Source organism: Armigeres subalbatus, unplaced genomic scaffold (assembly GCF_024139115.2).
Source record: "Armigeres subalbatus isolate Guangzhou_Male unplaced genomic scaffold, GZ_Asu_2 Contig1190, whole genome shotgun sequence".
NCBI classification, from domain to species: Eukaryota; Metazoa; Arthropoda; class Insecta; order Diptera; family Culicidae; genus Armigeres; species Armigeres subalbatus.
Genome location: NW_026941946.1, coordinates 100,030 through 113,176, shown reverse-complemented (window position 1 = coordinate 113,176; position 13,147 = coordinate 100,030). Strand labels below are relative to the sequence as shown.

General features: G+C 40.8%; 1 pseudogene; it reads left to right on the top strand.

Annotated features, from left to right (window-relative positions):
- Nucleotides 1-13,147, top strand: part of LOC134202362 (axotactin-like) — a 218,256-nt pseudogene that overhangs the window by 126,627 nt on the left and 78,482 nt on the right.

Here is a 13,147-nt window from a genome sequence, read left to right as displayed (position 1 = left end):
AAATCTTCTATGCAATCCACCTGTTCGAAACAAAATGCTAAATGATATGTTAAAGAATATACTTTTGAACTAAAATTTAAAGTCTACACGTTCGAAAGCCTCCATTTGAGAGAAATGAAGGCTTTTTCCGAAAAGCTCAATTGCTTCGTTGCAAGAGGATTGGAACCATCCTTCTACGCTGCTCGAAAGCCTACTTTTAATCAGCCCGGAGGACTTCTTTCAAGAGGATCGGAGAATTCCTTTCAAGAGAATAGCTTCCAATCCAATCCAATCCTTTCAAAACGTACGGAAACCTACTTTCAAGAGGTTCAGAAGCCTCCTTTCAAAAGGCCGGGAATTCGCCTTTCAAAAGGCCGGGAAGCCTCCTTTCAAGATGCCCGGAAGCCTCCTTTCAAGATGCCCGGAAGCCTCCTTTGAAGAAGCCCGAAAGCATATTTTCAAGAGGCCCGGAAGCCTCCTTTCAAGAGGCCCGGAATCCCCTTTTCAAGGGGAAACCTTCTTACCAGATGCTCTGAAGCCTACTTTCGAGAGGCTTGGAAGCCTACTTTCAAGAGGCTCTTAAGGCTACTATCAAGAGGCTCGGAAGCCTATTTTCAAGAGGCTCGGAAACCTCTCTTCAAGGCGCTTTGAGTTCATCTTTCTAAAGGCGTGGAGGCCAACATTCAAGGGGCTTCGAGACGCCCTTTCAAGATTGCCAGAAGCCTCCTTTTCAGTGACACGAAAGCCGTATTCCAAGAGGCTCGGAAGCTTTTCTCCAAGAGCTCGGAATAATGAAAATTTCAACCAACTTTATGGAGAATCATGTATCCCGTTAATTTTAAGTTACTTTTTTTTTAGTTAGAGTTACACTTATTTTTATTTAACAGCCAAAAAATAAATAAGGGGTACCTCAATTTATGCAAAGGTGCGCACTGCGCAGGGGTACCTTTCTTGAAACAGGTTGAGAACCGCTGTCCTAGACCATCCAAACTATTCTTGAGTTCAGGACTTGGAATCTACAGCTGTAAAAGAGTTACTCAAAGTTTACTTACATATTCAACCATGTTTATTACATCTAATAGAAGGTGAGAAAAAACCCGCAAGGTACTTCTAGGATATTCTAGGTTATCCAAACTATGTTTAAGTTCGAGACTTGAGGCCTACGTCTGAAAGCAAAACTTTTTTCATTACCCATAGCTTCAATATGCATTCAGCTACATCCATTATATCTCCTGGGAGGACCACAGATATCGTAAGATGGTTTTGGGATATTGTGGGTTATCCAAACTGTCCTTGAGTTCGGGACTTGACATCTACATCTAGTTAGAAGCTATTTTTGGTACTTTAAGCTTCATTATGCATTCAATTGTATTCATTACATCTCCCAGGAAGACAAAATATATCGTAAGATAGTTTTGAGATATTCTGGATCATCCAAGCTGTCTGTAAGTTCTGGACTGAAGTCTACAACTGCAAGAAAATCTTGTTTCAGTACAAGAAGGTTCAATATGCATTCAATTATATCCATTACACCTCGTGGGAGGTCAACAGATATCGTAAGATAGTTTTGGGATATTCTGAGACATCCAAACCGTTCAAATAATTTTGAGATATCCTGGGAAATCCCAATTGTCCATGAATTCGGGACTTGAAATCTACAGCTAGTTGAAAGCTAGTTAGAGAGGTCAACAGATATCGTAAAATAGTTTTGGAATATTCTGGGTCATCCAAACTATCCTTGATTCCGAACCTTGAAATCTACAGCTGTGAAAGTAGCTCTTTCGTTACTCAAAGTTTCCAAATATATTTTACCATCAGCATTACAGCTTCTTATACATCGTCAGATAATTTTGATATATTCTAAACTTTCCGGGACTTAAGCTGCTTTGAAAGCTTCTTTCGTTGCTCATAGTTTCGATATGTATCCAATATTGGAATTACATCTCCTGTAAGACCAAAAGACATTGTTAGATAGTTTTTAAATATTCTGGATTAGCTAACTGTGTCTCTTTGGTCTTCAGGAATATGTTATGGATATGGCGAAATGCATACCCAAGCTTCTAGTGACGAAAAAAATCTAGTGTCATGGCTGTAGATCACAAGTTCTGATTTTGATGACCCAGGATAACCCAAAACCATCTGTGCATGTCATTTGGTCTTAGGAATATGTTATGGACATTGTTTAGCAGTGTTGTCCTACACTCAGTGTAACAAATTTTGCTTTTTGATTTAACTCCATCTAAACGATCTTATAGTCTTAACTAAGTAAGTTTCACTAATAAAGGGATGTTTGAATTTTATAAATGTCATGGCAAACTGTCAAAAAAATGCACGTCAGAGCCACAGGAGCGCGCGCACTGAAAATATACTCCAATGAAAACACTCCAGTGTATTTTCAGTGCACGCGCTCCTGTGGCTCTTGCGTGCTTTTTTTTGACAGTTTGTCATGAGATTTAGAAAATCCATATATCCCTCTATTAGTTGAACTTACTTAGTTAAGGCTATAAAATCGTTTAGATTGAGTTAAATCAAAGAGCCGAATTTTTTGCCTTGAGCGTAGGTACATATTCAAGCTTCTAGAGCCAAAAAAACTAGAGAAGTGCGATCCGCAGCGCATGTTCTGAACTCAAAGATGGTTTGGATAATCCAGAATAAAGCTATGTCCATTTAGAATCCGGAATAATAAAATCATCTGTATCTCGGTAACGGATTGACGTACAAATAAGGTTAATACATTAAAACAAGGGTAATTCACTGTACTTTAAGGAAAAAATATTGATACAAATAATTTCTTCTTGTTTCTAGTGAAAATTCGCACCTTCTTCTTTATTCCTCTCATCACAAGTTGCACACCTCCGGAGTCAACTTCCTTGGCACATTTGTTCCCCATTTTGGTCATCTGAGTCGCGTCCCGAGCTGTTTTTCCACTTTTCCCACTTTTCTTAAGCTTCCGCTTCATTACTGCCCAAAATGTATGGGCCGCTCATGTGGGCAGTTGCGTGGATTTAGGTTTTTATCGATGAAATCTTCGTTATTATCGCGGTATGCATGCTAGATAAAAAAATCAACTTGTTTTACCATTTCTCCAATATTTATAACGAAAACAAATGGAATCTATTAAATTTACTGGGTAATACCGCTTAGAAAAATTTGGGCCTGACAAGATTGAAGAAGGAGTAAACTATGGAAAAAAATAGCTCATTTTTATTGCTTTTCTGTACTTTCTTATAGCAATTTTCATATTTTTTTATTGCTCTTCATTGTTTTTTTTTTGTGGATTGCAATTTCTTGAGAAAAAAAAAAATTAGTGTAAATTTTTTTAATTGTTTATTGCTAATATTGATTTATTTATGGAAATTTTGAATTTTTTTCTTCAAAGAAACATTTTGATTTCTTCATGGAATATTCTTCTTTTATAATTGCATTTTTTTCTTTTAAAAGTGCTATTTTATTTTTGTTTTGTGAAAAGTTTTTATTTGTTTATGGAAATTATTAAAGAAAATTTTATATTTATTTATTGCTTATACCCTGATTTCTTTATTGACAATTTCCTTATTTTTAATGGAAAATTTCTATTTTTTTAAAAGGAGGATTTTAGTCATTATACATACAAACTAATAGGTGCTTAGATACATCTATTTCAGCTCCAAGCTGTCTAAACGAGACTAGTATATGAGATAATCGAGAAGAAAAAACAAGAGGGAGACTTTTTGCAACAGTGTTAGCCTCTTCGTGAAAAATTCCAGAAACTCAAGTCTTAACATTATCGTGAATAAGATGACTTCGACGAAGAAATAGATAATGAGACTGACATGCAGTAATCGAAAGCATGGGATAACATGGTAATTATGGATCCACGTGGAGGTTTGCCGAAATTACAGAGACAGCAGACCTTTCGGATTCAGCAAACAGAATCAGATTTTTTTTAATCGTTTCTGACGAGGCCCACTCCTTCAACTCTTCCGAGGTGATCCAGAGGTTTGGCCACTCTTCATAAGCTCTGTCGCTGCATATCCGTAAATGGCATGCCCGTCAACGATGTAGCGGGGGTCGAAGTTTGAAATTGGGCATTAAATTTCCCGCTGGTACTTTTAGGTTTAGGGGAAGCAAAAAATATATTTGAGTTACAAGATAAAGATTGTCGCCTCGGTTCCCTTTGTTCTGCTGTCCGAAACATGTTGGGGACAGAATTGTCAAATCGTATGGATTTTTCCTACATTGACATTTATTGCCCTATCATCGCAAGCAAAAAATATTCCGGACAGCGACGACAGCGACAATCTTTATCTTGTAAATAAAATATCTTTTGGAAGCAGTAATCACCGAGTCTGTGAATTTCCACGTAGACAAGAGTACCGAAAATGAAAAAGTGCTGGGTGTTATTTGGTATCCTCATCAATAGATGTACGTTATCGGTTGCTACTCTATCGAGTACAGAAACTTCGTTAGAGCAGCACCGAAAACCAAAAAACAAAAAGGAAAGTCCTCAGTATTGGTCATGACGCCGTTTGATCCGTTTTGCTCATTTGCTCCGTTCACGGCGTTAGGAAAAAATCAGGTAGGTATAGGATCTGTGGTGCTCCGGGTGCGACTGGGCCGTTGAAATTGTTGACGAGTTGTACAAGAGATGGACATCGTGGACTAACGCATTGCCAGAAATGGGCAAGTTTGGTAACGTGGAGTCCAAGTATTTGGTGAAATAAATGTTGACTGGCGATGGTGCGATCGTAGGAGGAGTAATAGTATTGAGCGATCTTATGGCACTCAGCATCAGGAAAAATCATTCCCTCAGAATCCATGAATCCTTTTGTGGACGGACTCTTGAATCCGGGATAACATCTGACCAAAAGCGCTAAAAAAACACCTGTTTCAGAACAGGGTCCGGGGGCGTGTCTCCAGGCCCCTACAAAACCTTATGTACCAAAACCAACGTTTTTTGTACATTTTGGGCCCCCTACAAACTGTCGGCCACACAAACTGTCGTCTATATCCGGTCCTGGAGTTAAAGATATATTGAGCCTGACCGGGCTATCGGAATGTAGATAGTGTGGTGATCTACCACTACATTGTCCTTTACCAACTACCCGGTAGGTAGGTAGTTTAGGATGATAAAAACAGGCAGCTCATCGACAGGTAAATAATTATGAATATTTACCTCTCGATAGTTACCTGACAATGTATATACACATCGTAATTAGAATTAATAAATTAGAGTTAAGGTAGAGCTTGTTCTTCTCTCCACCGACAATATCACATTCCCTAGGAGCTGGAGATGGCTGAGGCCACTCCAGAGAGGACGCGGCTTCGCTTCAATAGATACCATCGAAAAAGAGTGCAGTAGACTGCCTAACAAAATAGAGGCGCGACTCCTGAATTCTCTGCAGCATGTTTACATGGACCGCATTTTCTTAATGAGTCTGGGGTCAAGTAACAACAACGACAAATTTCCCCTTCGCTGCACTAACAGTGCATTTGTTTCACGATTTAGGGCGACAAAAGTCGATTATCCAAGTGGAATGTTTGAGTTTGAGTTTGAGTTTGAGTTCCGCAGCCTACGTGTTCCGATTTGTTTCCAATTGTCAACGAAAAGCACATAGCGAGCCCATCAAAACTCTCAAGTTGACTGCGAATTTGTAAAATTTAGCAATCACTGTAATTCCATTAATAAGGCCGATACAAATATTAAATTTATTTTATGTTCGACAGCTCTCGGAAGGTACAAGGGGGGGGGGGAGATAAAAAAATAACAAGAAAACAAAAAAAAGTCCAAATGCAATTATTTCATGGAAAATTTAAAATTTTAATGGAAAATTATAGCAAAGAATGTTTAGATAAAGCAAAGATTATGAATATTTGTAACATATTTATCCAGTAGTGAATATAGCATAAACTTATAATTAAAAAAAAATGTGGAACTTATTTCTGTAGAATATTTGTTTTTTTTTTCTTCTTTTTGAAAAGTGCTGTTTTGCTGATGGACTGTTAACTGTTGAAACAATAACAACAAAATGTTTAGTGCTGCCAGAATTAAAAACTTTTTTTAAAGTCAAGTATGAAACTCAAACTGGTTGAATAAATGGGGGCAATGGTCAGATGTACTTTTGAAATCACAGACGTGTTGTTTGAACATGACTATTTTATGAAGTTCTTGCAAAGGTTTGAAATTGCAGACTTCCCGGACTATACGGAATACATGTGAAGTGTGAAGTAGAATCGGTGAAGCATCATATCAAGCACTGCGGTTGCTGTCTGGGCGCTTCCCTACCCCCACACGTTCTGAGATGTCTTCTCAGGTGTTTGGTTGCAGATTTTCGTTTACCTTACTTCAAGCAAAGGTACAATACACTAAAAAAAACCTTGATTATTGGGAGTTTTATGAAAAATAAAACATTTTTCCAAACAAGTTTTAAAATAATCTAAATAAATCTCTATTTCTTTATAAAAACAGCTAATCAAAATAACATTTACGACATCGAGGTTGGCTTCCTTCTCAGCACCCATGTACGTATGTTCTGAGTACCTTTAGGGGCCAACGTAAAAGATCTCCATCCTTGACTTCGGCCCAAGTCTGATTGCTACCGACTTCGTTTATTTCTCTGTTAAGGTTTCGTCGCCAGGAGATCCTAGGCTTGCCTGTGCTACGATGTTCTGCCGGATTCCTGTCCAGCGCTTGCTTGCAGATTTCTTCTCCGCTCTTACGTGGTGTGTGACCGGCCTACGTCCATTCACATTGTAGAGATGCTGTTGATATCGGATTTCGATGGACGAAGACATCGGTTGATGAATACTCGCAAATCCATGTGATCTCTGCTAATACACACCAAGTCTTACTGGCGTATAACATAACAGATTTCATGTTAGAATTGCGTATTCGGGGTTCGGTGCATTGCCTGAACCGATTGGATCTCCATGTTAAATGTTGATCTTGGTCCGCCACCCGTTGTTGGCTGGTTTTGATTTTCAAACTTCTCCACTGTTTGCCCGGCAACCGCACAGTTTAAGTTGTTCACATCCAACGATTTGGTCTTGTTGACGTCGATGAGTTTCATTCAGTCACACGGCCAGGTCATTCAGTTTACTCTACACGGTAGAGCACTTTTGCGTTGACTAGGCAGTATCATCATCTGGGTTGAGGTCGTTCGATTGCTCTATGGTGGTGGGCTGTTAGAGCGGTCCATGATTTCGTCGATTTCGATGGGCAACAGCAACAGAGATATAATACATCCATTCTTGCCTCCCTCTAGCCATTCTATTGTGCAGGACTCTGTGGTCAATTAGTACCTATTAGAGGGACTATTGAAATTCAATGATGCAAAGCGTGACAGAATGGCTCTGACTTGATCGTGTGCGGCGGAATCCTGCCTGCTGCCGTCGGAGAATTGTCAACCTTTCCCTATAGCTGAATTAGGATAAGTCGTCAAAACTTCAAGAAGTTTCAGCTGATCAGTTGGTACGGTGAGTGACTGACAAGTCACGTCTTTCTCTGGCATCCACAGATTTGTCCTTGCTCCAATCATGCGTCATGAAATATCGTAGAAGAGGCTATTATTGACGGCTATTTCGGCTTTCCTTCCATCGTCGACTGTGGAGCCCACCTGCGCCCGTTTCTCCCGTATGCAGCCAGCAGCGTTTGACTTACTTCTCTGAAGTCGCTTTTAGTTGAGAAGTCTAGTATTTGGCTCCTCTGGTAATAGATCAGCTGAAAGTGGAGACGGTACCCGTAATAAACGCAGCGCTGAAATCGCATTTCATTATCATCTTCTAATTGGCGAGATCCGACAACGCATTGCTCGTTACGGGAGTTACGGGTGACGAATCAAAATAGACCGACTGGAAGATCCAGCTGTGAAGAAATCGTTCATTGAGGACTTGGAACTCGGGTCGTTGATATTCTGGAAGGTGGTAGCGTAGAAGAGAAGTGGGCGACGAAGAATGCTTTTATCGCAACCGGCGACAACAACTTGGGTGTGCTGTGCACTCAGCGAAAAGAACGGAAGATTGAGGAGCATAGAGAAGCAAAGATTGAGCAACAGAGAGAATCAGAGGAGTTTGAGTCCCATCAACGGTATGTGTCTCTGTAAGTAGGCGGCGGGCGCTGCTGCAGGCAGGACTGGACAGAAAGGGTGGTTGCTGATGTGAGGCAAGGATTTCATCTTCCCTGTTACTTCTGACGTTCGGAGGATTTCAATATCCTGGCAGTCTGATATCATCATACGGCGAAATTAAGATCGACATGGAAGCACGAGTCAGAGAGGCTAGGGCTACCTTCGCGAGTTTTCGAAATATTCGGAGACCCAACCGGATTGTTCCACGCACCAAAATTCGATTGTACTACTTTATTGTGAAACATGTTGTGTATAGGCAGATATAACGCAGATGATGTCTAAAATTCATCATTCTGACGGCCTCACAGCTGGATATTGTGTGCCGAGCAATATAAAAGCCATCAGACACCGATAACAATAAATGCTGAAAACGTGGATGGAAATGGCCACCTATTGCAAGGGAGGACGGAATCTGTAAGCAAGAGTCCCCTCAATATTCGGGACCTGATAGGATATAGAATATTTTCGAATTTTCAATTAAAATAGTCTTTGTAACAAATGTATGGTCTATATATAGGGTAACGGTACCAATAGTGGAGGTATTAGTAGATCGACAAAAGAAAATATTTTTTTAAAATTGATAATTATGGGAAATTTACAGCTTTAATATCTTAATCAATGGATAAACTAATAAATTTGCTAACAAAAATGAGATAGATGTCATTTAACATAAAAAATTACCAAAAATTGCTTCCACCACTATGGGTACACGGTTCCTTTAGTGGCGGTAAAAATTAACTTTGGGTCCCATAGTGGTGCTATCCATTGGTTTCTTATGAGACTCGCCACTATTGGTACAATTGCACCACTATAGGTGCAAGGGAGTCAATTTTGTTAAGGAAAATCATTGTTTCCAATAGTTTTTTAAGCGAAATCTTAAAATAAATTGCATTTAATATGATATTTGAAGCACGACGCATAAACTGAAACCATAGTTAAGTGTATAAATATGATAAATCTCATTAAAACCCCACTACCTCCACTATTGGTGCTACCTCCACTAAGGGTACGGTTACCCTAATATATTTCGTAACAAGATAAAAACAGTTATGTACAATGTTCAAAATTTAAAAAAATAAAATCCTCAAAAAAAATTTTTTTTTCGCCCTCTCAATATTTTTGGAAAGTTGAAGGAGGGGGGGGGGGGGGGATATAAAACAAATTTAATATAAATTTAATTTTTTGGGGCTCTTGAATCAATACCGACAAGCCTAGAACATTCTGTTGAAGAAAGCGCAGAACAACGCATTTGTAGATGAAGGTGGATGAAGTCAAGATTGTGAACAAAATATTGCGCAAAAAGCGACCCCAGTGTAATGGTTTTTTTCTTGACTTATTATTTTTAAAGTATTTTTTTTTGGGCTGAGAAATTTTATTTTAACCTTCCGGGACTCGCACCGTTGTAAAAAGTACAACACCTTCGAAAAAAGCTCGCTTGTCGTTCACAGAAAGGGGCTGCATGAGTGATCCAGGACCATGCGAGTCCCGGAAGGTCAATACACATGTCATACAACTTTAATAATAGTTGATAATTTGAAGCATTTTTTTTGTTGGCGTGCTTATTTTTGCGTTTTTTCTATATTTATCCCCAATCTGATGATCATAAAATTAATTTGCTGACCAACCAATTACACATTACAATAAAATCAGGCTAAACCTTCTCTCTATTCAGAATTTTACCAATGCATGTGGGAGGCCACATCAACGTGGGGAAATCCCCCAAATTAGTTTGCCCCAAAGATATGTTCACTATTTCCAAAAGACCACCAGTTATTCCCACTGATTAGTTTTCGAATAACAGCTCTTTTGTCCCTAAACATAAACATCCGAAATCATAATTCATTGGTCGTTCCATCCAAATGACCAAAACCAAACCCCTTTCCGGTGGAAATCGGTTCAGTTCATTGCTGTCCACCCGAGTCCGAAACCAATCCGCCACGTACGGCAAAGGTCTCCCCTCCCCCCCCCCCCTGGGGCCCTCCCTCGCCCAGTACCAGCGGACAAATGGACACACAAGGACACAAATCTCATAAATTTTGTTTAATTAAATTTCCAGATTATGCCGTGAAATATCATTCCAATTCCGCACCCGACTGCCGCACGGACTGTTGGTGTATCACAACGTGAAGACCCCGGCCGGTGTCAAGCTCGACCCGTACGCGCTCTACGTCATCGTGGAGAAGGGCCAGCTGAAGGTGGTGCACGTGTTTGGCAACCACTCGACCAGCGTGACTGTCGGCGAGGGCCTCAACCGGGACGAGTGGCACAGCGTTATGGTGAGTATTTACACTGCTGGCAGTCAATGCCCGAGAACCTACCTCAAAAACGGGTGGCATTGTTGTGAATATCACTGCGGTGGTTTGCAATTGTAAGAGCTTTTATTAGTTTAATTTACTTATACATGAGTAGTGTCATACTGTGCGAAATGAGAATCAAATTCAAGCATAATCATCAATTTCTTAATGATTTGCAATTGCAACAAATTTTCAACAATGTGCATATTACAACCATTTGAGAAACGCTGCCCTGAAGTGAACCAAAGTCACGTCCTACACGAGATTCCCTGCTGAAAACTTACCAGCGGCACACCTAATTGTTTATGCGCACCCATGTTCGTGTATGAATAAGCTTTTGCTGTCCCTGGAGAAATATTCTTCTCCCTCGGATTCTGACAGCGCCCATCCACTGCGGTGGGATTTCATTGTCAGTCAAAATGGAATTATGACCGAAATTCAACTCAAAACATTTCAAATTCTAATCCAATCAACTCTGTATGTGATGAGTAACCAGTGTTTCAACAAACACACTACATTCTTCCAGACCGCATCCTTTAATGACCACATAGCTATCTCTCCTGTAATCGTAGCAATTTGGTGTCCACACCCTCACATAATTCCTCCGGTTTTAGATCGAAGCGATAACACTCTTTCTCTCCACCCAACACTTCCAGGTGCGGATAGACGTGCACGGGGCCCGGTTGATAGCTCGAGTTGATGACCACAAGGAAGAAGTCTACCTGAAAGGGCTAAATCACGAAACCAACTACGGCGTCTCGATTAACCTGATGTCGGTGGTGCTGGTGGGAGGTAAGTAGTCGCAAAGAACCACCCCCCGTTCCGTCTAACTAACGATCGAAAAAGGCCTGTGGTTTACCTTGGCATGTTTACAATTTATTACTATCATCAACAACTTCGTCGTTGCCGGTGGTGTCGTCGTTATCTGTGTCGGACCTTAGGCTAACCGCTGGCATGCCGACAGCCCGCAAGTTGTCTTTCCAATAGAAGGAAGTCAAGTCAACCCATCGATTGGCTCCGTTCAATCGGGACGTTAACCATCGATGGGGAAGGCCGACAACGATGAAGACTTGGTACCGTTGGAAAGAGATTGATAATGAAGCTTGACATCGTGTCATCCGTCGAAGGCTAAAGGCGCACTTTTCACTGCTATTGGAAGCACTTTCGTTGTCACGAAGTTTTCTGATAGGGGTGTTCTGTACAATTTATAACTTGAGATTTTGGCATATGAGATAACTCTAAAAGCTCATAAATATATGTTGCATGCTAATGAACGATGTTTATTAGCATGCAACATCTCCAAAATCTTTGACAGGGCATCTCCAGCGTCATCCCAGAAAAACTTTCCAAAAAACATTTGAAAGAGCTTTGAAAAACTTTCCAAAAAACATTTGAAAGAGCAACTTTAAAGGAGCTTCTCCAGAAACTAAAAATGTTTTGAAAAAGCTTCTCCAAAAGCTTTGAATAGCTTTGGAATAGCTTCTTCAGAAGCTTTGAAAGAACTTCTCTAGAAGTTTTAAAAGAACTTTTCCGAACGATTTTAAAGAGCTTCTCCAAAATCGTTGAAGAAGCTTCTGCAGAAGCTTTGAATGACATTCTTCAGCTTTGAAAGAGCTTCTCCAGAAGCTTTGAAAGAGCTTCTTCAGAAGCTTTGAAGGAGCTTCTCCGGAAGCTGTAGCATTCAGTAATTTTGTACATAGTTTGTAAATAGATTTTGTAAATAAATTAGATTGTAAGTATACAAATCTTTCTATCGCCAATAAACTTAAATATAATGTTCCCTTGACATAGGCAAGCGAGCATTAATCAAGCAGCCAAGCTTTCCAAGGTCGAGGCCATTTGTTTCCTGGATAAGGTGGGAAAGGGATAGCAGCGCGACTATCTGGTCAAGTTATCAATCGTGCCGATAAAGCCACGATTGTACACAAAGGGGTCGGGAAATGACGTACTTCCGGTTGTGTCCGAGTCCCACCTTCCTTAATCTGAGGATTCACAGACTCGATCATTTCGTCCGTGATTCTCCAAGGAGTTGGAAGTACGCGTTTGTTGTTAGTGTTTCGTTTGTTACAAGTAGGATAATTTAAAGTGGCGTTAAATATAGTTAATTAATAAATTATTTGTTCGTTCTCTAGTTGCTGTAGGCAAATCAAGTGTGCGTGTTATTCGTGTGTGGTTGTAGTAATTAATGTGAAACAAAAGGTAAAAATGTGCTCTAGATGTGCGAGACGGTGCTTGTGCTCGTTATGTGTTGTTCTGCCAGATTGGCTTTATATTTCACCCGCAGCGAATTCCGCGCACCCAAGCGCGCGCTTCATCCCCTACGGACGAAAGATTCCTGGCAGTCGCCAACCGGCCAGAAGCGGACGATCCGTCACTATATCGGTCCGAGGAGGCCAGGGGACCTCTAAGTGGACGGAAGCTACCGGCAATCAAGTGACCCCGTCGGCAAACCGCCATCGCGATTCACAACACGCTTCATTGAGAAGCAATCGCCAAACGTTGCCTGCCCGGGGAGCATCGGCCCCGCCCAACGGTCATCGACTGTAAGCCCCATCGATACGGTGAGTCTCCCATTTTTTTTTGTACGGAGTGCGGCGTCCAAGGAGGGCGCCGCGGAGGAATTTGTTGTCCAGTCGTAGACTGAAGGATGTGCCGCTAAAGCCATCGCGCTGTTTTCCTTTGTCGTGAGCTGCTACCCCGCCGACAAGTAATTGGGTCCGTCATCACGGACCGTGCACATGCGTGCGTGAGCTAATTTGCCACCACCTA